Raw genomic sequence first — 22,510 nt, forward strand, 5'->3', positions numbered from 1 at the left:
AATCAATATCTTCAGGATCGTAAGAAAATCACAGGTAGGTGAGTTTGATCAGGGTTGGGGATAAACTCTGCAGTGCATTGGAGGAAACCTGCTTTAGGTAAATTCACCTGCTTAATGAATACATATAGAATATAGTAGAATAACATGAAGCAGCTTTAAGTAAATGCATCTAGTAAATAAATAAATATAAAATTAAACAAAACAATAGAACAATATGAAGTTGCAATATGTATACACACATACGAAATACATATTGAATAAAATTAAATATAAAAAAATTATTTGGATAAATGCATCAGCTAACTTAAAATTACATTAGAAAAGGTAAATACATGTAGTAAATAAATGAATATAGAATAAAATAGAACATAACAGAATTATATAAAGTTGCTTTGTGTAAAATGATCTGTTGGATAAATATAGAATATAGTAAAATAACATGAAATTGCTTTAGATAAATGCATGTAGTAAATAAATTAATATAGAATAAAATAGAATATAACAGAATAATATAAAGTTGATTTGAGTAAATGCATCTGCTAAATTAATAAATATCATATTTGTTTAGGTAAATACATCTAGTCAATAAATATAGAATGAAACAAAACAATTCAATAATGTATAGTTGCTATAAGTAAATGCATATACTAAATAAACATAGAATAAAATATAATAAAAAAAATAGCTTTAGGTAAATGCGTTTCATAAATGATTAAATATAAATAAAATATAACAATGGAATTCTAAAAAGATAATTTGTGTAAATGCATTTGCTAAATTGTCCCCTTAGTTTCCGGTAAAATCAAACGCCTAAAAGGGATAACCCAAAGTAAATTGCATGATGTTATGAGTAAATAAATATAGAATAAAATAGAACATAATAGAATAATATAAAGTTGCTGTGTGTAAATTCATCTGCTTAATAAATAAATATATAATACTATGTTATTTGTGTAAATGCTTCTGCTAAATAATACATATAGAATATAACAGAATAATATTAAGTTGCTTTGGGTAAATGTATTTGATAAATTAATAAACAGATTAGAACGAATATAGAACAAAATGAATTAAAGTAAAAACATAAGCCAAATAAACGTAATCAAATATAGTTTGTGAAAGAAACTAAGAACCTGACTAATCTGCTCGATTGACTGATGCTATACAAGATCCATATATGTAAGATTTACTCGTGTAATTATATTTAGATAACGGAATGGTATAACATGATGAAACTATATTGGTTTAACTGAGTTCACTACCTCTTTAATGGAAATAAACACACACAGCAGAAAGAAGTCTGTGAAATGAATCTCTCTGTGTGTTTGGACTGTTAAATGTTCACTGCACTGAATGCAGTGGGACTGAATTACTCAAATTTCTCAGAGATTTGCCAAAATGATGGAATTGTAACCCTCATTTCAAAGAGTTCACTTCCAGCTATATTCAATATTTTTGTGTAAGTGTGTGTTTGTTTGCAGTCATAAATCTATTGCTGACTGAAGACACTAGCTTGACTAGTGTGCTTAATCAATTCTACAGACCATGGGCTTGCTGTGAGTGATGTATGATTTCATTCTGGCAAGAGTGAAGAGCCTTATGGGCCTGTCAGGTTGTGTCCGTCTGTCTGTGTGTGTGTTTGGGTGTGTGCGCGTGCATATGTCTATTTGAGCCTGTGTGTTTGTAATTGAACATAGCAAATATTAATGGCACTTTACTTGAACAAAATTGGGACACTCTTAATAATAATTAAGCTACTTATATTTATAATTATATAAATACTTATATTTTTTTTATTTTTATAGTAGGTTTATTTTAACGTATAGCCTACCCCCCCCCCCCCCCACACACACACACACACCCACCCTTGTTGTTAAGCACAGAGATAAGACCTTTTTTGTAGTTGGTCACCAGGTTTGCACAGGTCAGGAGGAATTTTGGTCCACTCCTCTTTTCAGAACCTGTCTAAATCCTTAAAGGTTTCTTGGCTGTCGTTTGGCTACTTGGATGTTTCAGCTCCCTCCACAGATTTTCTGTAGGATTGAGTTCTGGAAACTGGTTAAGCCACTGCAGGACTTTAAGGTGCTTCTTCTTGAGCCACTCCTTTGTTACCTTAGCAGTATGTTTGGGGTCAGTGTCATGCTGGAAGACCCATCCATGACCCATCTTCAGTGTTCTGGCTGAGGGAAAGAGGTTCTCTTCCAAGATTTTACAGTACATGGCCCCGTTAATTTTGCCCTCAGTGCGGTGAAGTCGTCCTGTACCCTTAGCAGAAAAACAGCCCTAAAGCATAACGTTTCCACCTCTGTGCTTGACTGTAGGGATGGTGTTCTTGTGGTCACAGTCAGCATTTCTCTTCCTCCAAACACAGCGAGTCGAGTTAATGCCAAAGAGCTAAATGTTGGTCTCATCTGACCACAGCATTTTCTCCCAAGCCTTCTCTGAATCATTTAGATGATTTTGGCAAATTTTAAATGGGCCTGTACATGTGCCAATGTAACCCTTTATAATTAAACAAATTAATTATAAAAAGGAATTAAATAAAGAGTTGTTAAAACTAACCAGAAATTATTAAAGAGTGCAAGAAAAATTATAAAATCAAAAAGAAACGCATTTCAGTGTGATGATTGACATCTTAATGATTGTCCAATTACGTGAGATTTATTGTTGATGTCCCGCCCCACCATGTTAGTTCTGTATGGGGAAAGCCATTTTACATTCTCTGCGTTACTGCGAGACGAGCAGCAGCATAACTTTTTGTAAAAGTTTAGATCGACAGAGAGGATTGAAAAAGAGACATTTATATGATCTATTTTCTTTGGATTTGGTCGGGTTTTTTTGTCCTGCTGGAACTGCGTTCATTTCGGCGCGACGATATAAGATGGCGAGCCTTCCCAGTGAGATGAACATTGAATGATTTCAGATTTGAGTTCAAATCAACACCTGTGGATTCGGGTAGGAATGTTCTGATTGCCTGATAGTTTTTTTTCTAAACAGGACTGAGCTTTGTTTTTGAAAGACTGCTCAAATAGTATTTTATTTTTCTGCACAACAGATTTTTCTTTGAAACTATAGAATCATTTTACGATTCTAAGGAACTTTGGATTCTACAAACTGAATCTTTTTGAATCGAATTTTTTGGATTGAATCTTTCGAAACGAATTTTTGAATCTGAGCCTCTAAATGAACTTGAACTGAACTTTTCAAACAACCTTTTGAACTGATTCATTGAACTGCTGTCTACTGAACTGTTTGTTTGTATTTTGTTCAATTCGGTTGAGTTTATTGTTGAATGTGATTCAGTGAGTTGTCAACATTTACAATTGTGACCATTTGTAAAGGATTATAGGGTTGTATTTGACACTGATTTTGAAAGTGTAGTAATTTAGGATATTCTTATAGCCTAGAGGGTATATCCAACTAATTGAACCGAGTCAAGTGAAATTGTTCATTGATTGTGAATTGAATCCATATAACTGTGGTTTGATATTGATCAAAAGACTGTCACAAATTGTTTATTTAATTTATTTCAATTTATTTTTTATATCAACCATTACTTCCAATCATTCATTTAAATACAAAGATTTACTTTATTATTTAACCAGTGTTGTCGTTATTACACCTCCATAGTCGAACCTACTGGCCTATAGTGAATATTAGTAACAAGTTCAATATTAATTGACACGTGTGCTACATAATTAGTGGCGAGCCAGCCAGGAGGTGTAATTAATAGCTTTACTCCTACTTAACATCCAAAGAGCAAAAATAGACGAAAGAGACATTCAAATCAGTTTATTAGTGTGGCAAGTAAATTGACCTTGAGAACATGGAAATAGTACAGAAGGAAAGTATAAAAATTTCAAATGCTTTTCTATTAAGTGGACCAATTAACACTCTTGAGGATGAAGAGGTCCTTGATCTTCTAAAACGTCATGGTTCCATCACAAGGGTCCTTCCCATTAACGATCCTGAGTCCAAGTACCATGGCCACTCCATTGTAGAGTACAACTATGGATCAGCTATTGAATCAATAAGTCCCTTGCTACCCTTTAGCTACACAGATAAAGGCGACCCAAGCTTAACCTACCAGATAAGAGCCCTGAGCAGTGTCTACTCTTGTGAGGAGAGTTTTGGTGCCACAACCTCTTACTTATCCACCCTGAGAACCATTGCTAAGCAAAGTGGAAAATCCTTCAATGCTCTGCTACGAGAAGAACTCTCTCAGATCTCAAGCTCCTTAATTCCAGATGAGGTGGATGCAGATGAGTCTGCGCTTGATGAGTTAAATTCCACTAAAGAGCAGAATGCCTCCAAGAGGAATGTCCAGAGTCCTCGTTCCATTCTCAATGATCCAACACTTGATCAAGATGACTTGCCAAGGTCTGAAAAACAGTTGTCAGGTACCATGAGTCACATTCAGCTCAATCCTGCTGAGGTGCAGAAAGTTATTGTGGAGCATATCGTTAAGAGTGAAGTCGCTGCAACAATTCCATCCACTGCTGTAGTTAGGCTCCGTCCATTCTCAGGCAGAGTTCCACAGCCCAATAATGAATCTGATTATGACACTTGGCGTTGTAATGTTGAATTACTCTTTGATGACCCTTCTGTGTCTGACTTACAAAGAGTAAGGAGAATTATGGAGAGTCTCTTACCTCCTGCCACTGATATTGTCAAGTCTTTAGGGCCCCGTGCTTCTCCCAGAGCTTACCTTAATGTGCTTGATGCAGCTTATGGTGCAATTGATGATGGTGATGAGTTGTTCTCAAAATTCATGAACACATTTCAGAATGAGGGAGAGAAAGCATCTAGCTATCTCCAAAGGCTTCAAGTTGCTCTGAGCAAGGCAGTCAGAGGAGGTGGGATTAAATCATCTGAGGCCAACCATCATCTTCTGCGGCAGTTTCCCAGAGGCTGTTGGGATGACATCCTTATTGCTGAGCTTCGTCTCGAAACTCGTAGAGACGACCCTATCGAGTTCCAAGACTTACTACGTTCCCTTAGAACCAGAGAAGGCAAGAGTGCACAGAAATGGGTGCGCATGAAAAGCCACATCAGTGCTTCTAAGCAGAAACCACAAACATTACCTAGATCTGCTCATGCTTATAGCCAAGATACTGCCGTTGCAAGCATATCCCCTCACAAGTCAAAGTTGTTGTTTGAGACTGCTGAGTTGAAGAAGCAAATAGCTGAGTTAAAGGAACAGTTAACTTCATTGACTCTTCCAAAGCCCAGAAAGACTGTCAAACCCAAGCATAAGACATCACCCTCTTTCACCACTCCTGAGTTTGTCAAACAAGCGTTCAAGTCAACCGGTGATCCTGTCACGAAATCCAGACCACGCCCTGGTTACTCTTTCAGATGTGGTGAAGATGGCCACATATCTGTTACGTGTGAAAATTCTCCGAACCCCAGGCTAGTTGAAAAGAAAAGGAACGAACTGCGGTTGAAGCAACAAGAGTGGGATCAAGAGAGCAGTCATGTCGGTACAGCTTCTTTAAACGCCTAACAGTTCCAGTTGCGGGACAAACTGGAACTAGTGAACCTAAAAGTAGTCCCCCCAGAATAAACTCAGGCCCACACCACAAATCTACTCCACACCACAAATTCCGTGTTCATCGTCTGGTCGGATCCAAGTGTACAGCACAAGTCAACATTTCAGGTACTGAATGTCACTGCTTACTTGACACATGGTCGCAGGCGACCACAGTTCCTTGGTCCTTCTACCAAGCTTGTTTGATTAATCATCCCATTAAGCCCCTGAATCCTCTGCTTGAGGTCACTGGAGCAAATGGTCAGCCAGTTCCATACAAAGGATATGTAGAAATTCCAATAACTTTTCCAGAAGACATGGTCGGATCTGAGGTTGAAATTTCCACACTGGCACTAGTCGTTCCTGACTTCAAATCTGAAAAACAATCTCAAGTCTTAATCGGAATGAATACGCTTGATTCTCTGTATACTAAATGTTCTGACTTGAATATCCTTGAAAACCATTCTCCACGATACGGGTACTGTGCTGTGCTTAAAACTCTGGAATTACGGCATAAACAGAATGCCAATGGATGCCTTGGACTGGTGAGACTACAAAGCAAGGAGCCCGTCGTCATTCCAGCACAGCAGACAGTTGCTCTCTGTGGAAAAGCAAATGTGGAGTGCTTAACCACTAATGAATGTGTTCTTCTGGAGCCCCCATCAAACTCTTCCCTTCCTGGGGGTGTTCTTTTCCAAAGAGGTGTAGTTCAAGTGCCATCGTTTCCAACGCAAAAGCTGAATGTCCAGCTACGGAATGAGTCTCATCGGGATGTAGTCCTGCAGCCAAATGCTGTGGTTGCTGAAATGCATGCCATCGAGAGTATCATCCCTCAAGAACGCGAGGTGAAATCTGTACCTGCTGGTCAGAGCTGTTCGGAAGCAGTGATTACTTTTGACTTTGGCGACTCACCGTTGCCCAAAGAGTGGAGGGATAGGATCAGTAAGAAGCTCAGTGATATGTCTGATGTCTTTGCGCAACATGACCTTGATTTTGGACGAACATCCAAAGTAAAGCATCACATCAAGCTGTTTGACGAAACTCCCTGCAAGCAAAGGGCACGCCCTATCCATCCTCATGACCTGGCTGCTGTCAGACGCCATTTGCAAGAGTTAAAAGAGTCAGGAGTCATCCGTGAATCTGAGTCTCCTTTTGCATCCCCAATCGTAGTCGTACGTAAGAAGAATGGCGACGTAAGACTATGTGTGGATTACAGGAAGCTTAATTCACAAACTGTGAAGGATTCCTACGCTTTGCCGAACCTTGAGGAGTCTTTTTCAGCCTTGACAGGTTCTCAATGGTTCTCTGTCCTGGACTTAAAGTCTGGTTACTACCAGATAGAAATGGAGGAGTCTGACAAGTACAAAACTGCTTTCTCTTGTCCCTTAGGATTTTGGGAATTTAATCAGATGCCTCAAGGAATTACCAGTGCACCAAGTACATTCCAACGATTAATGGAAAAGTGTATGGAGGATCTACATCTCACAGAGGTCTTGGTGTTCCTTGATGACTTAATAGTGTTTTCCCAGACCCCTGAGGAGCATGAAGAACGGCTTCTAAAAGTACTGAGAAGACTAAGAGAGTATGGGTTGAAGTTATCCCCAGAAAAATGCAAGTTCTTCCAAACTTCAGTCCGGTACCTTGGCCACATAATTTCGGAGACAGGAGTCCAGACAGATCCTGAAAAGATCAGTGCTCTTAAGACCTGGCCAAAACCAAAGAACCTAAAGGAGCTTAGATCATTCTTGGGATTTTCGGGATACTATCGACGGTTCATCCGCGATTATTCCAAGATAGTGAAACCCCTAAATGAATTAACTGCTGGTTATGCCCCACTGAATTGTAAGACCATGAACAGTGAGTTGAAAGGAAGCTATTTTAACCCAAAAGAGTCATTTGGGAGCCGATGGACAACTGCTTGTGATGAAGCATTCAGCACAATTATCTCCAAACTTACTAGTGCACCTGTGCTTGGTTTTGCAGACCCGACCTTACCTTACATCCTCCACACAGACGTGAGCACCATAGGTCTTGGCGCTGCATTATATCAGGAGCAAGATGGAGAAAAAAGCCATAGCTTTCGCCAGTAGAGGTCTTTCCAGAAGTGAGTCTCGATATCCTGCCCATAAGTTGGAGTTTCTTGCTTTAAAGTGGGCAGTGACCGAGAAATTCTCTGACTACTTGTATGGCTATCACTTCTCTGTCATAACTGACAGTAATCCTCTTACTTACATCCTAACTTCCGCAAAGCTTGATGCCATAAGTTATCGTTGGCTGTCAGTGTTAGCTACTTTCTCCTTTGATCTGACCTACAGATCAGGGAAGCAAAACCAAGATGCGGATGGGTTATCAAGACGTCCCCATGGCGAGTTGATAAATGACATGGTATCACAAAAGGAACTTGAACGGATACAGCAATTCGCCGCCAAGCATCTGGGTGGAGATGAAGGTTTTGTCATGGACTGTGCTGTTGTACAAGCTGTGTGGGACAAGCATCTGGTTCAGAAAGGATGTGAAACTCCTCATGCTCTAGTGGAGTCCCTGGCAATGGAGCAGAATGCAATTCCTGGTTGCTTTACTCAAGACCTGACTGAAGATGAGTCTGCAGTACCCGGTTTAACTGACATAGACCTGAAACGTGAACAAAGGGAAGATGTGATTCTGAACCAAGTCATCAGTCACCTGGAAGAAGGTCAAATGCCGTGCCGGGCAGTGATGTATGAATGTCCAGACATTTCCTTGTTGCTGAGGGAGTGGAACCGCTTGGAACTGAAAGATGGAATTCTGTACAGACGACGGCAGTGGGATGATCAAACAACTTACCAATTGGTGTTACCTGTTAAGTTCCGTGCTATGGTGCTGGAGAGCCTGCATGATCAGATGGGCCACATGGGAGTAGATCGCACCCTCGACCTTGTCCGTTCTCGCTTCTATTGGCCAAAGATGAGTGCTGATGTTGAGAGGAAGGTTAAGACCTGCGAACGGTGCGTGATGCGGAAAGCTTTGCCAGAGAAATCTGCCCCCTTGGTCAACATCCAGGTTACACGGGCCCTTGAGTTGCTCTGTATAGACTTTCTTTCCATCGAACCAGACCGAAGTAATGTCCAGAATGTACTTGTCATGACGGACCATTACACCAAGTATGCGGTCGCCATACCCACCAACAACCAGAAAGCCAGGACTGTGGCTAAGTGCCTTTGGGATGGATTCATTGTCCACTATGGTTTCCCGGAGAGGATACTAAGTGATCAAGGAGCCGACTTTGAATCCAAACTCATCAAAGAGCTTTGCAAGATGGCAAAAATTCACAAGGTACGGACAACTCCCTATCATCCTCGTGGTAATCCCGTTGAGCGCTTCAATAGGACACTCCTAAACATGTTGGGTACCTTGAAGGAACAGGATAAGTCACATTGGCACGACTTTGTGAAACCATTAGTGCACGCCTACAATTGCACAAAAAACGAGACAACTGGATTCACGCCTTATGAGCTCATGTTTGGGAGGCGACCCAGACTACCGGTCGATTTAGCCTTTGGGCTACCCGTAGAAAAACCTGTCCATGAGTCGCATTCCAAATATGTTCAAAGTCTCAAAGCCAGACTTGAGGAGAGTTACCGAATCGCCACTCAAAACACTTCAAAGTCTGCAAGAAGGAATAAGGACAGATTCGACAAACGAGTGAAAGAGTCAACTCTTGAAGTGGGAGATAAAGTCCTAGTGAGGAACGTCCGAATCAGGGGAAAACATAAACTCGCAGACAAGTGGGAATCTACTATCCATATAGTAGTGGAACGAGTAGGAGACCTGCAAGTTTATAAAGTTCGTCCACAAGATAAGGATGTTCCTCTACGAGTGTTGCACAGGGATCTATTATTACCTTGTGGTTTCCTTACTTCTTCTGAGGAGAGTGTTCCCGACCCAGTAAGCATCTCCAAGCCTAAGACACAAAGCCAAAGAAAGAGAGAACTGTTAAATGAGGAACAATCAGATTCAGAGGATGAAATTTGCATATTCAGTAGAATTCCTGTTGGAAAAACAAAGATTATCTATGCATATGACACCGCGAAGTCAAAAGCGGCTGATGGGAAAGAAAAAGACTTACCTCAGTGATCTGACTTACCTCAGGAGCCAGAACTACCTCATGAAACAGAATTACCCCAGACTGTGAACGGTCCAGCTAACAGTCTCCCACTGGATGAAAGTTTAGGAGAGGTGACAGAAATGTATGAACCTGCAGATCCTGACGTACAAGAAACTATACCAACAGGAAATGAAATTGGAGGAGGATACTTACCTTCATCCGATCCAACTGGTGATGAGGAGGAAAAAAATATATCCACGGATGCTCAAGATCTGGAAGAAGAAACAGAACCAGTTAATGCATATGCAAGATCAAGTGTAGATCAAAATCTAAGAAGATCAAACAGGGTCCAAAAACCTCCAAAGAAATTCCATTACCCACAGTTGGGTAATCCCCTTACCTCAGTAGTCCAAAACTTGTTCCAGTCATTGAGTGAGGCAGTAGTTAATTCAATGAGTCTTGCTGATATACCTATAACTGATTTAGTGCTGCCCAAGAGTTACTGAAGGGTCAAGTAAAGGACAAAACGCAAAGAGACTTGCTTATCTTTAAGAGGGGAGAATGTAACCCTTTATAATTAAACAAATTAATTATAAAAAGGAATTAAATAAAGAGTTGTTAAAACTAACCAGAAATTATTAAAGAGTGCAAGAAAAATGATAAAATCAAAAAAAACGCATTTCAGTGTGATGATTGACATCTTAATGATTGTCCAATTACGTGAGATTTATTGTTGATGTCCCGCCCCACCACGTTAGTTCTGTATGGGGGAAGCCATTTTACATTCTCTGCGTTACTGCGAGACAAGCAGCAGCATAACTTTTTGTAAAAGTTTAGATCGACAGAGAGGATTGAAAAAGAGACATTTATATGATCTATTTTCTTTGGATTTGGTCGGGTTTTTTTGTCCTGCTGGAACTGCGTTCATTTCGGCGCAACGATCTAAGATGGCGAGCCTTCCCAGTGAGATGAACATTGAATGATTTCAAATTTGAGTTCAAATCAACACATGTGGATTCGGGTAGGAAAGTTCTGATTGCCTGATAGTTTTTTTCTAAACAGGACTGAGCTTTGTTTTTGAAAGACTGCTCAAAGAGTATTTTATTTTTCTGCACAACAGATTTTTCTTTGAAACTATAGAATCATTTTACGATTCTAAGGAACTTTGGATTCTACGAACTGAATCTTTTTTAATCGAATCTTTTGGATTGAATCTTCCGAAACGAATTTTTGAATCTGAGCCTCTAAATGAACTTGAACTGAACTTTTCAAACAACCTTTTGAACTGATTCATTGAGCTGCTGGCTACTGAACTATTTGTTTGTATTTTGTTCAATTCGGTTGAGTTTATTGTTGAATGTGATTCAGTGAGTTGTCAACATTTACAATTGTGACCATTTGTAAAGGATTATAGGGTTGTATTTGACACTGATTTTGAAGGTGTAGTAATTTAGGATATTCTTATAGCCTAGAGGGTATATCCAACTAATTGAACGAACAGAGTCAAGTGAAATTGTTCATTGATTGTGAATTGAATCCATATAACTGTGGTTTGATATTGATCAAAAGACTGTCACAAATTGTTTATTTAATTTATTTCAATTTATTTATTTATTTTATATCAACCATTACTTCCAATCATTCATTTAAATACAAAGATTTACTTTATTATTTAACCAGTGTTGTCGTTATTACACCTCCATAGTCGAACCTACTGGCCTATAGTGAATATTAGTAACAAGTTCAATATTAATTGACACGTGTGCTACACCTTCTTGAGCAGGGGGACCTTGCGGCATAGTGTGTTACCAATGGTTTGCTTGGTGACTGTGGTCCCAACTGTCTAAGATCATTAACAAGCTCCTCCCATGTAGTTCTGAGCTGATCTCTCACCTTTCTCATGATCATCCTTACCCCATGAGGCAAGATCTTGAACAGAGCTCCAGACCGAGGCTGATTGATGTTGTTTTTGTATTTCTTCATTTCCAAATAATCGCACCAGCAGTTGTCTCATTCTCACCAAGCTTCTTGCTGATGGTCTTGTAGCCCATTCCAGCCTTGTGCAGATCTACAATCTTGTGTCTGACATCCTTTGACAGCTCTTTGGTCTTGCACGTGGTGGTGAGATAGTTTGGAATGGAAGATACAGATTGTATGGACAGGTGTCTTATACACCTAACGAGCTGACATTAGGAGTAACTTCTTAAAGTGACAGGACTAATCTGTGTTTCACATGGGCACATAACCAATCTGTGGGAGCCAGAATTCTTGCTGGTTGGTAGGGGATCAAACCCCTACTCCACTCTCTGAAATACAAATACATTTCTTACCTTTATATAATGTGTTTTTTTCTGGATGTTTGATTGGTGTTCTTTCTCTATCCATTAAAATAAACCTAACATAAAAATAACAGACCCTTTATTTCTTTGTAAGTGGGTGAACTTAATAAAATAAATATTAAATAAATATTTTCCCCACTGTTAACAAAAAGTCAGGAGGTTCTTCACCTTCAGAAAATGTACTTCAGACCAAAAGTTTGGACACACCTTCTCATTCAAAGAGTTTTCTTTATTTTCATGACTATGAAAATTGTAGATTCACACTGAAGGCATCAAAACTATGAATTAACACATGTGGAATTATAGATGGAATTATATACATAACAAAAAAGTGTGAAACAACTGAAAATATGTCATATTCTAGGTTCTTCAAAGTAGCCACCTTTTGCTTTGATTACTGCTTTGCACACTCTTGGCATTCTCTTGATGAGCTTCAAGAGGTAGTCACCTGAAATGGTCTTCCAACAGTCTTGAAGGAGTTCCCCGAGAGATGCTTAGCACTTGTTGGCCCTTTTGCCTTCAGTCTGCGTTCCAGCTCACCCCTAAACCATCTCGATTGGGTTCAGGTCCGGTGACTGTGGAGGCCAGGTCATCTGGCGCAGCACCCCATCACTCTCCTTCTTGGTCAAATAGCCCTTGATGCCTTCACTGTGACTCTACAATTTTCATAGTCATGAAAATAAAGAAAATGTATATATATATATATATATATATATATATATATATATATATATATATATATATATATATATATATGTATATATTGCTGAATAAAAAGTAAAAAAAAAAAAAAAAAAAAAAAGAAGCTATGTTTTTAAAATATAAATATTTTGTAATAACAATATACACTACTGGTCAGTTATTTGGGGTCAGTAATTTTTTTTTTCTTTCTTTCCTTCTTTAAAATAAAATCAATACTTTTATTTAGCAAGGATGTGTTAAACTGATAAAAAGTGATAGTAAAGAAAATATATTATTCGAATATATACAGTATTATTAGAATGTTTTTTATTATTTTGAATAAATGCAGTTCTTTTTAACCTTTTATTCATCAAATATATTAGACAGCAGAACTGTTTCCAACACTCATAATAAATCAGAATATTAGAATGATTTCTAAATGATCATGTGATAGACTGGATGTTACATGTGACACCGAAGGCTGGAGTAATGATGCTGAAAATTCAGCTTTGCATCACAGGAATAAATTATTTTTTTTAAAGTATATTCAAATAGAAAACTATTATTTTAAGTTGTAATAATATTTCACAATATTTCTGTTTTTTCTGTATTTTTGATCAAATAAATGCAGGCTTGATGAGCAGACGAAACTTCTTTCAAAAACATTAAAAATAGTAATGTTTCCAAACTTTTGGTCTGTACTGTATATATATATATATATATATATATATATATATATATATATATATATATATATATGTATATGTATATGTATATGTATATATGTATATGTATATATACAGTGTTGGGGAGTAACTAGTTACATGTAACGGAGTTACGTAATTTAATTACAAAATAAATGTAACAGTAATCAGTTACAGTTACTAAGAAAAAATTAGTAATTAAATTACAGTTACTTATGAAAATTGTAACGATTACAAAGAGGATTACATTTGAATATTTACACACATCCACATACAGCTTATTTCTTTCCCAAATTTCACTAAGACATATGGCCCATAATCTCCGAGACGCGGAAAACACATTCGTAGAATCCAGTCATAAAAATGGAATTCAGCCTATAACGCATTTTGGACGAATAAATCAAAAGTAGGTCAGTACACTTGAATCAAAACCCGATATGGACTGATGTCTGTGAATATTAAGCCGCAAAAAGACTGAATATGAATCCTGCACGTTCTGCCTGTCTGTGGAAATCAGGCGCTGACTGGACATCGGGAATACCGGGACTATACCCGGTGGCCTGGCAGACGATTTGGCCTTCTACTTTAATATTGTTATTGTATAATTGCAGGCCGAATATACTAAAGCGATTATTTCCGAATCCGCCATTCGATAATTAAATCTCTAATAAATCATGAATCGGTCAGTCGTGACTGGCAATGGTTGGGCTCGCGTGCTCTCCGCGCCTCCGCCGAACGGTTCGGATCAGACTCAGAGTAATCAATGCGAGAGATAGAGACCAGAGTGAACTGTGTAAGCGCACAGCTGGAGCAGAGAAGCGACACTTCTGTTCAGGGTTTCAGGTGCAGGTCAGTTTCATCTGTAAAGATGCTATTGTAGTTTTGTCTTTGTTTACTTAGTCAAGCAGCAGCAGCACATTGCTCGCAATCACTCAAAATACTGTATAAACGACGTCATTATTATCTTTTGTAATGTTACAGTAGTAAGTTAGCAGACAAATCATCATATTTTATCATAAGTTTAGGGGGAGCTAGTGGATACAAAAACACAACCCTTAGGAAAATAAATGTAGCCTATGGTATGGCACTAACCGTGGTTTAACTATGGAATTTGTAGTAAAAATAAATACAAGTGGTAATTAATTTGCCAAAAAAACAAAATTGCACTTACAAAACATGGTAAAAGTCAAATAAAAATCTTCATTTTTAAATTACTATTAAAGTCATGAGAGAGATGGGTGGATAATGGAAGTGAAGGTGCAGTTCAGGAGAGAACTCTTAATTACGTTGCATGTCCCCAACCTAAGGATTCAAATCTTTTTCATGTCAGGTCCAAAAAAAAAAATAGGGTTGTCCATGTTTCAGAATGGGTTGTGGGTGTATGAGTGTGAGATTTCCCAGCCTATTTTTTTTCCCAGTCCGCCCCTCATGGAAATAAATCTCTAGAACAGTCACTTCATGAGCATTTTTTACTTATTTTGAGAAACTATCATCATATCATATACAAAGAGACAGCAGTGTTTCAGAAAGACACCAATGTTTCAGGAGTTTAGAACACAAAATAGGACACATGCTTATTAGATAACCGTATTTGAGTTGATGTATATGCTTTTATTTTTTTATTAACTATTTTTCCCCAAACCATTGTTAGATGCAGTTAGATGCCTGTAGTTATGCAAAGATTTGGTTTCAAAAACAGTATCTATAAACTATTTCTTTTGATTTTAAATCTGCTTTGAACTTCAGATCAATCTCAAAGTAAAAGGCAGTACTAAAGTCTGATTGTGTGGTGGATGTGTTCAAATGTGATCATCTTAATTCAGGTGATGAAGAATGATGGAAGTCTGACAGTATTGAGCACTACTGTTAAGGTTAAACCTGCATGGTGTAAAATGGTTGAAGATGATTAACAGTTGCAAATTAACATTCATTAGAAATTTATAAAAGTAATCAAAATGTACTCAAAAGTAATTAGTTACATTACTTTATTAAAATAATTAAAAAAGTTACACTACTATTACATTTTAAATAGGGTAACTTGTAATCTGTAACCTATTACATTTCCAAAGTAACCTTCCCAACACTGTATATATATGTATATGTATGTATATGTATGTATATATATATATGTATATGTATGTATATATATATGTATATGTATGTGTATATATATGTATATGTATGTGTATATATATATATGTATATGTATATATATATATATATATATATATATATATATATGTATATGTATGTATATATATTTGTATATGTATGTATATATATTTGTATATCTATGTATGTATATATATATATATATGTATATCTATGTGTATATATATATATATGTATATATATATATGTATATGTATATATATGTATATATATATATATGTATATGTATATGTATATATATGTATATATATATGTATATGTATATGTATATATATATATATATATATATATATATATATATGTATGTATATATATATATGTATATATATATATATATATATACTACACACGTTTTTTAATAATAACAAATAATAATTAAATATAAATAAAACGTGAATGAATAATACAAATAAATAAATGAATTGATTGTCAAAAATGAAATATGTCAAAATTTGAGTCATGGCTGAAATTGATAAATACACACACACACACACACACACACACAGATAAGAGAGAGAGAGAAAGCCGTTTGGTAAGTCAAATGCTTTCTTCCATTCAGTTTAGAGGTTCCATGGTGTTTTCCTGTTCACTCAGAGCTCATTGTAATATTTCTGAGATGTATATATTTTATAAATCCATTAAAATGTATTTTAATACAGCACAGCCTTTGTGTACTTTAAAAATTAATCAATTCACAATGCAGGAATATAACTGATATAGAATAAAACCAAACATAATAAATTTACCTTAGCCTCCACATGGCCATGGCAAGAAAGACAAATATGCAACAACTTGTTCAGTGATTCAGCCTAGAAAAGCTTAAAAAACTGCTGACTTTGCTCAGGAAACATCCAACAACATTTTAGACGGCACACATCAGCTGACACAATACAGTCGGCAGGAACGGCAATGAATAATGCTGTTAAACTGGAACATTTAATGCTGTAGTTTGTCAACATACAGTACATTCATGCATGCTATTTCCTTCCAAAATAGTAGACTACATAATAGTATGGAATAATAGTGTAGTCTTTTTCCCAAGTAAGCTGGCTGTGACACTCAAAAGGTCACAAGCTTCTACTTTGGTACATACAAACAGAAGACTGGGTGGAGTTGGGTGAGATGGGAGGTTTGGTTTGTCATTAAATCACAGGGCACAGAATAATTCAACTGTACCTCTAAAGCCAAACATATAAATGATTCTTAAATCATTTATATGATTCTTAAAAAAAAAAAGGGTAGATTTTTTTTCTAGATGATCTACAATTACTAAACTCGTCTGTTTTTCTTTCTCCCAGCATTTCCACAAGATCATCCTGTACATTTCGCCTGGAGCAGTGTGGACAGACCTGGCCGATCGGAAGTCTGCTGGAAAATCTGCTGTTTTATCACATTGGTTAGAGCATGCAAGCCTCTGGGGTATTTCGTGTCCTCCGGCAAGCCCAGGACCCATCCGTTAAACATGCCAAGAAGCGTTCAGGCCCCTGCAGGACTAGCAACTTTGCACTTGAATGTCACTATCTATACGGTCCAACTACATTATTTGCAGCGCTCATTAACAGTCCCGATTATTCCAGATTTCACATCGCCTGTAAATGCCAGGCTGAGTCAAATGCCATGAGCTGAATTCTTAAGTCTCCTCTACACAAGATGAGTAATTTGGAATAATAGATCCAAAGCCAGCTTGCCAAGACGACGCTGTGAATGTCAAATTTATTGACCTTCACAGATACACGCCATTCCAGTTCTTCAGCTCGGATTATGCATTTAGAAGAATTTAGATCTGTTGATCTTGTGAAATAGTCCCATGCTGAATAACTCCTGAGTAAAACTCCAGTGGTTTTAGTGAGCTCCTGTAAGCTGGAGTTTCTTGAGTCTTCAGCAGGCTGTTTTTGTCAGTTCAGCCCTGCTAGAAACACCTCATTACATGAAATCTCTCAGAGAGCTAGAAGAGATGTTTACAATCAAATACATGAAGGAAGACCACAAATTCTCCTCACTGTAATACAAAACTGCATCATGCAAATCCTTGTCTTGATTCATATGCCTAAACAGTTCCTTCAGGTTTTGATTGAACTGTGTCTGACCCATCATAGTAGCCCTCTAACAGAGCAGAAAGCGAATTAGTGTACATGCACCTAAATCAAATCATTCCAAACCTTGGTGTCCAGCACACGGCATACTGTTCAAGTCAACATTAATGTCACATGCTTCAAATGTGTTGTTGTCTTTTAGAAATACAGTGCTGGGTGTTTCTGATGGAGCCAGATGGCTGGCATGTTGCATTGGCAGAATATGCATCCAATATGCTCCAAACAGGGATTTATGCCGGATAATGGAATATTTCCCTGCCTGTCCATCTAAGAGCGGCTTAAAGACCAAACCTACCAGACAGTCATTAGGAAACACCAGTTAAAAGCATGTCCACAGTCTATTTGAGCCAAACACTGATGAACAATAACAAAGAAAGAGCGTAAACATCCGTCACCTTACCTGCCTGTGCGACGGCGCTGCTGCACAACCTAAAGGCGTGATCCGCGCACCCGCTTTGATCCTATGTCATTAAGTTGAGAGGGAGAGAGTGTGTGTAGAGAGCCGGAGCAGGTCTCAGTGTTGACACGGACATTAGCGGCTCACGGCTGCTGCTGCTGCTTCTGGTACTGATGCTGATGCTGTTGTTGCCATGGTGATCATTCAGCTCCTGCGTGCTGCGGTAGCATGTTTGCGTTCTCCCACCTCCAGTGATGATGTCCAATCTGCCTAAGTGCTGCAGCGCCACTTGCTTGGTCTCTCTCTCTCTCTCTCTCTCTCTCTCTCTCTCTCTCTTTCTGAGGCTGGGGCTGGATGCATGATAATAAGTGATGGATGTGTGCTCTGTGTTTTCAGATGCACTATGCGTACAGGCTTACGTCAGTGTCAATAAATGTGAGATAAGTCAGCTTTACCCTTGTTTAACACACTAAATGTGTCTCTGCATTTACAGTTTAAGATTAGGACTGATATTTAATTAAGCTGCTTTAAATTAAGCAGGGCCATCAACCAATCAATACATAAATGCACCTAAAATAATAGATTTATAATTTGAGGTTGGATCACCTGCCTGTGACTGTTAAATCTCTGCTATTCATAATCAGATTACATATTTAAGTTAACTAGCATTCATTGGATTCATATTGCTGGTTTAAACAAACAGTGTGTGTGCTATGCACTAAAACACTAAAAGCATGCGGGTCTGTTTCGGCCAGTGAACGTGGATGTCACCTTACCCGCTGTGTGTACCGATCAAATATTGATGCTGTAACGGTGCAGACAGTACCGTATATACATACTTTGGAGTGTTTTTCAAAGTTTCACAATAACTCTGCATTTCTGAGTAGTAGCAGACTGTGCAGGTGTGCAGATTGGCTTATGTAAACTCTGTAACATCTGGTCTTGAACCGGTATCTTCCTAATTGTATCTGCACACAGGAAACCATAAATGCTAAGGTTAGTGTTATTGCAGAAACATAACCAAATACCATGACCCCTCAAACGTTACATGTGCTGTCTTGCCCTTTTTGTCATATTTAGTATATGCTGTAAATTATATGTATATTTTCTGTATACATAGAATATGGGCTGAAATGCACAGTACACAGCTGGAAAAATGCACTGCAGCAACTTGTCCTACCAGTGTGGAAGTAATATTCAATGCAATTTTAACATGTTTTTTGGGGGGTAATTGTATGGAAATGTCTGCTTCAAACAGGTCTCCTTCAGTCGTCTGTCATCAGATAAAGAATTTTTTTTTTTTTTTACCCCACACTGAACAGTAGTTTATATTGTCACGGTGTAATGCATACCTTTTACATGTTAATATGCATACGCAGTATGCCAGTATTCTATTTCAATCCTATCCTCAGGCGCTGTCATTCTGGACTGATTGACCACACATGCTCTCAGTCACCACCACACATGTAATAGCAGCATTGCTTCTTCTATGTCTCCCTATAGGTACAGGAGAAGAAAGTCTGACACATTAATTTTGCAGTGTTCACACATTCTTTAAGTTTCTTGTCTGGTGTCTAAAATCTTTAATTAAAGACCAGCTATCCAGATGTTTCATGACAGTCTGAACGTGTGTTTTATGAGGACATGATGCATGCTTCAGCATTTCTTTGTTTTAAGCTGGTGCTATAACTTTTTTAAGGGCTTTTCACAGTCTTTTATACTTTTATAACAGATAAAACTGGTTTTGAAAGAGTGAATGAAGGTGGTGTTGAATTAAATATCCTGTAAGATGAAATGTAGATTCTATCTTGGCCCTGCGGCGATACCCTGAAGTCCTCTCATAAGGTATGAATCACATTTGATGTAACAGAAGTCATTGTGGCTGACATGCCTGTGAGCAAGTCACTTTCATAAACCAGCTTTGATGTCATTAATATTTACTTCCCCAGAATCCTCCTCTGATGAGGGCGAAGCTGCGAGGCAAGACCTTAATAGTGAGGGAGCTCATGCAAGTCTACACAGATCGATTTCACAGTCGTTTTACAGTGACTTTACAATCTCCTTTTCTTTTGAGAGCATTTCTTAAGTCTCTGCTGTGTCTCGTCTATTATTAAATAGTCTTTTTATTTATAATCCAATAAGGACAGTAAAGCAAAAACCAGTCTGACTAATCTAATATAAACATACAAATGCTTTATTGGTTGCAGTATGCAGTATTTCCCATCTGTTAGATGTACCTCAACATCCCTCACAGTTAGTCACCATTTGCTGAGAAATATTGGCACCGCTGCTGCGTTTCTTATCCCTCAGCTTTTTGGGTCTAATATTTTTTTATTTTTTTTTTATTTATTTTTTTCTGCTTTTATTGCTTAAATTGCCCATATTTTGGACATACATTTAGGTTTGTTATTCACTACGTCCCATCTGACAGATTTCTCTCAGCATCCTTCAGCATTAGTGATCATCAGTGGCTCCAACCAGAAACCTGTGCCCACTGAAATCTTCTGAAAGCACCATGGAATTTCAGCACTTAGTTCTGCTTGTATTCTTTTATTAGATATTTTGGTCAGTTCAATACGATTCAGATTTATTTGTATAGCACTTCCACAATACACATAATTTCAAAGCAGCTGTACAGAAATTGTATGCATCTGCATAACAATTTAGAGTGATGTGAATGTGTCCAAGTAATGTTAATTTCACAAATGAACAGTTCAAAATAATAGAATCATGCAGTTAGCTAACATGAATTAATTTTAGGCAGAAGCTCATTTAAAGCGATTATTATAAGTGTGACAATATACAGACATTTTGTCAGTTTAGTTAATTAATGGTGGTTGCCAAGGCAACTTTATGTATTATATATCATATTGTGCAACTGGACTTATGTGTTTTGTGAGTTGTAATAAAAACAGTGAAAAGCCATAGACTTAGATCTAAATCCTAGAATATCAGGTCTTGTTTGGCCTAGTAGAAGGGTTGCAAAGAGGTGGAAAATTTCCAGAAACATTCCAGATTTTCTTTTTTGAAATTTTGGATTGTTTCTGGAAATTTCCGGAAAATTTTCACACCTTTGCAACCCTACCTAGTAGCCAGTAAAAAGATCATTGCAGTGAGTTTTGCATGGACAAACAATGCTCACATTTGCTTATTTGAATGTATTAAAAACTAAATAAAAGCAGCTGTTTATGCTTTTAGCTACCTAGCTTTAATTTAATTTTCCCCTTATAATCAAAAAAGAAAAAAAAAAACCTACATGTTCACTGGAAAACCTTGGTTTTTGAAGCCTTGTTAAAGGGGGGTACAATAGTGTTTCGTTTATTCAGAGTTGTTCACAGTGTTAAAGAGATGGATTCTAATGCTAAACAGGGCCAAAGTTTAAAAAATAATAATTTAGAAGAATGACTGAGAATCTCTGTGCTGAAAATCTTACTGTTTTTTTTTAGATCGTGGATTTAATGACGTAGATGATAGTGGAAGTCCTTATATGAGCATTTAACTCGGAAAAGCGCGCCCGCGCACACGTCGACCAGAGGAGAACAAGACACCCATCAACGTGCTTCATTGGGAAATCGTCGGTAGCGCTGCATAGGATTTGTTCAAGAATGTCTCAAAATAAGTGTGTTTTTGGATGTGAGGGAAAGTTTACCATGTTCAGCTTCTCAAAGAACCCAGCGTTACATGAACAGGGGATGCAGTTTGTTTATCCAGGGCAGCAACGGAGTGTATCAAGTGCGTTTGTGTGTTCTGGTCATTTGAGTGACGAATGTTTTATACACAAGGCCCAAGTCGACGCTGGATTTGCACATCTTTTGCTTTTAAAACATGGAGCCGTCCCTGTGATAAAAGACCCCATTCATGTAAATACAACTGCATCAGATTTCAGTCGTGTTGGAAATCAGCACATAAGTGAATATAGGTTAATGGAAACAACAAGAAACATCAGTATGAAAACATAACGCCTCCAGGAGCTCGGCTTTTTCCGGAGAGAATTGGAAAGCTTTATTTTTCTTTTATAAATATGATCAAACTAAAGACTTTTTGGATATATGAAGGATGCAGTACTACTCTATAGGTACTCAAGATTAACATGACATTAGATGAAACTGTGTATGTTATGTACCCTTTAAAGAACACTACCTTCCCAGATTTTTCATCAACTACTCTACCTGTATGTGCAACCTCAGTGCAATAAGCCCAGATTTATTCACACATTTGTATGATTTCTGAATAATGTTTGTCAACCAGGTGGGATGTTAAATACTTTTTTTAACCAGCATCACATACACACAATCTAACTGTGTTTATGACAGGCTCTCTCTGCAGTAGGGCTCCCCATTAGCAGAATTACCGCAGCTCCACATATGTTATTAGCTGCAGAAATGAAAAAAGGTGCTCGTAACGCCCAAGGCTCAATGTCTCCCTTAAACATCAGTCATAAAAAAGCCTTGCTACCACCCCTCAGAGCTCTTCCAGCCAATCAGGCACCAGGAACCAAGCCAGGTTGCCC

At 37.7% G+C, this 22,510-nt stretch overlaps 1 protein-coding gene across 1 annotated transcript in view; it reads right to left on the reverse strand.

Annotated features, from left to right (window-relative positions):
- Positions 1 to 18,289, reverse strand: part of fam135b (family with sequence similarity 135 member B) — a 65,446-nt gene extending 47,157 nt beyond the window's left edge. Inside the window, exon 1 of the mRNA XM_059509114.1 lies at positions 18,004 to 18,289. The gene's annotated coding sequence lies outside the window, so the exon portion shown is untranslated. The remainder of the gene's footprint in view (positions 1 to 18,003) is intronic.
- Between the last annotated feature and the right edge of the window lie 4,221 nt (positions 18,290 to 22,510).

This window comes from Carassius carassius, chromosome 25 (assembly GCF_963082965.1).
Source record: "Carassius carassius chromosome 25, fCarCar2.1, whole genome shotgun sequence".
NCBI classification, from domain to species: domain Eukaryota; kingdom Metazoa; phylum Chordata; class Actinopteri; order Cypriniformes; family Cyprinidae; genus Carassius; species Carassius carassius.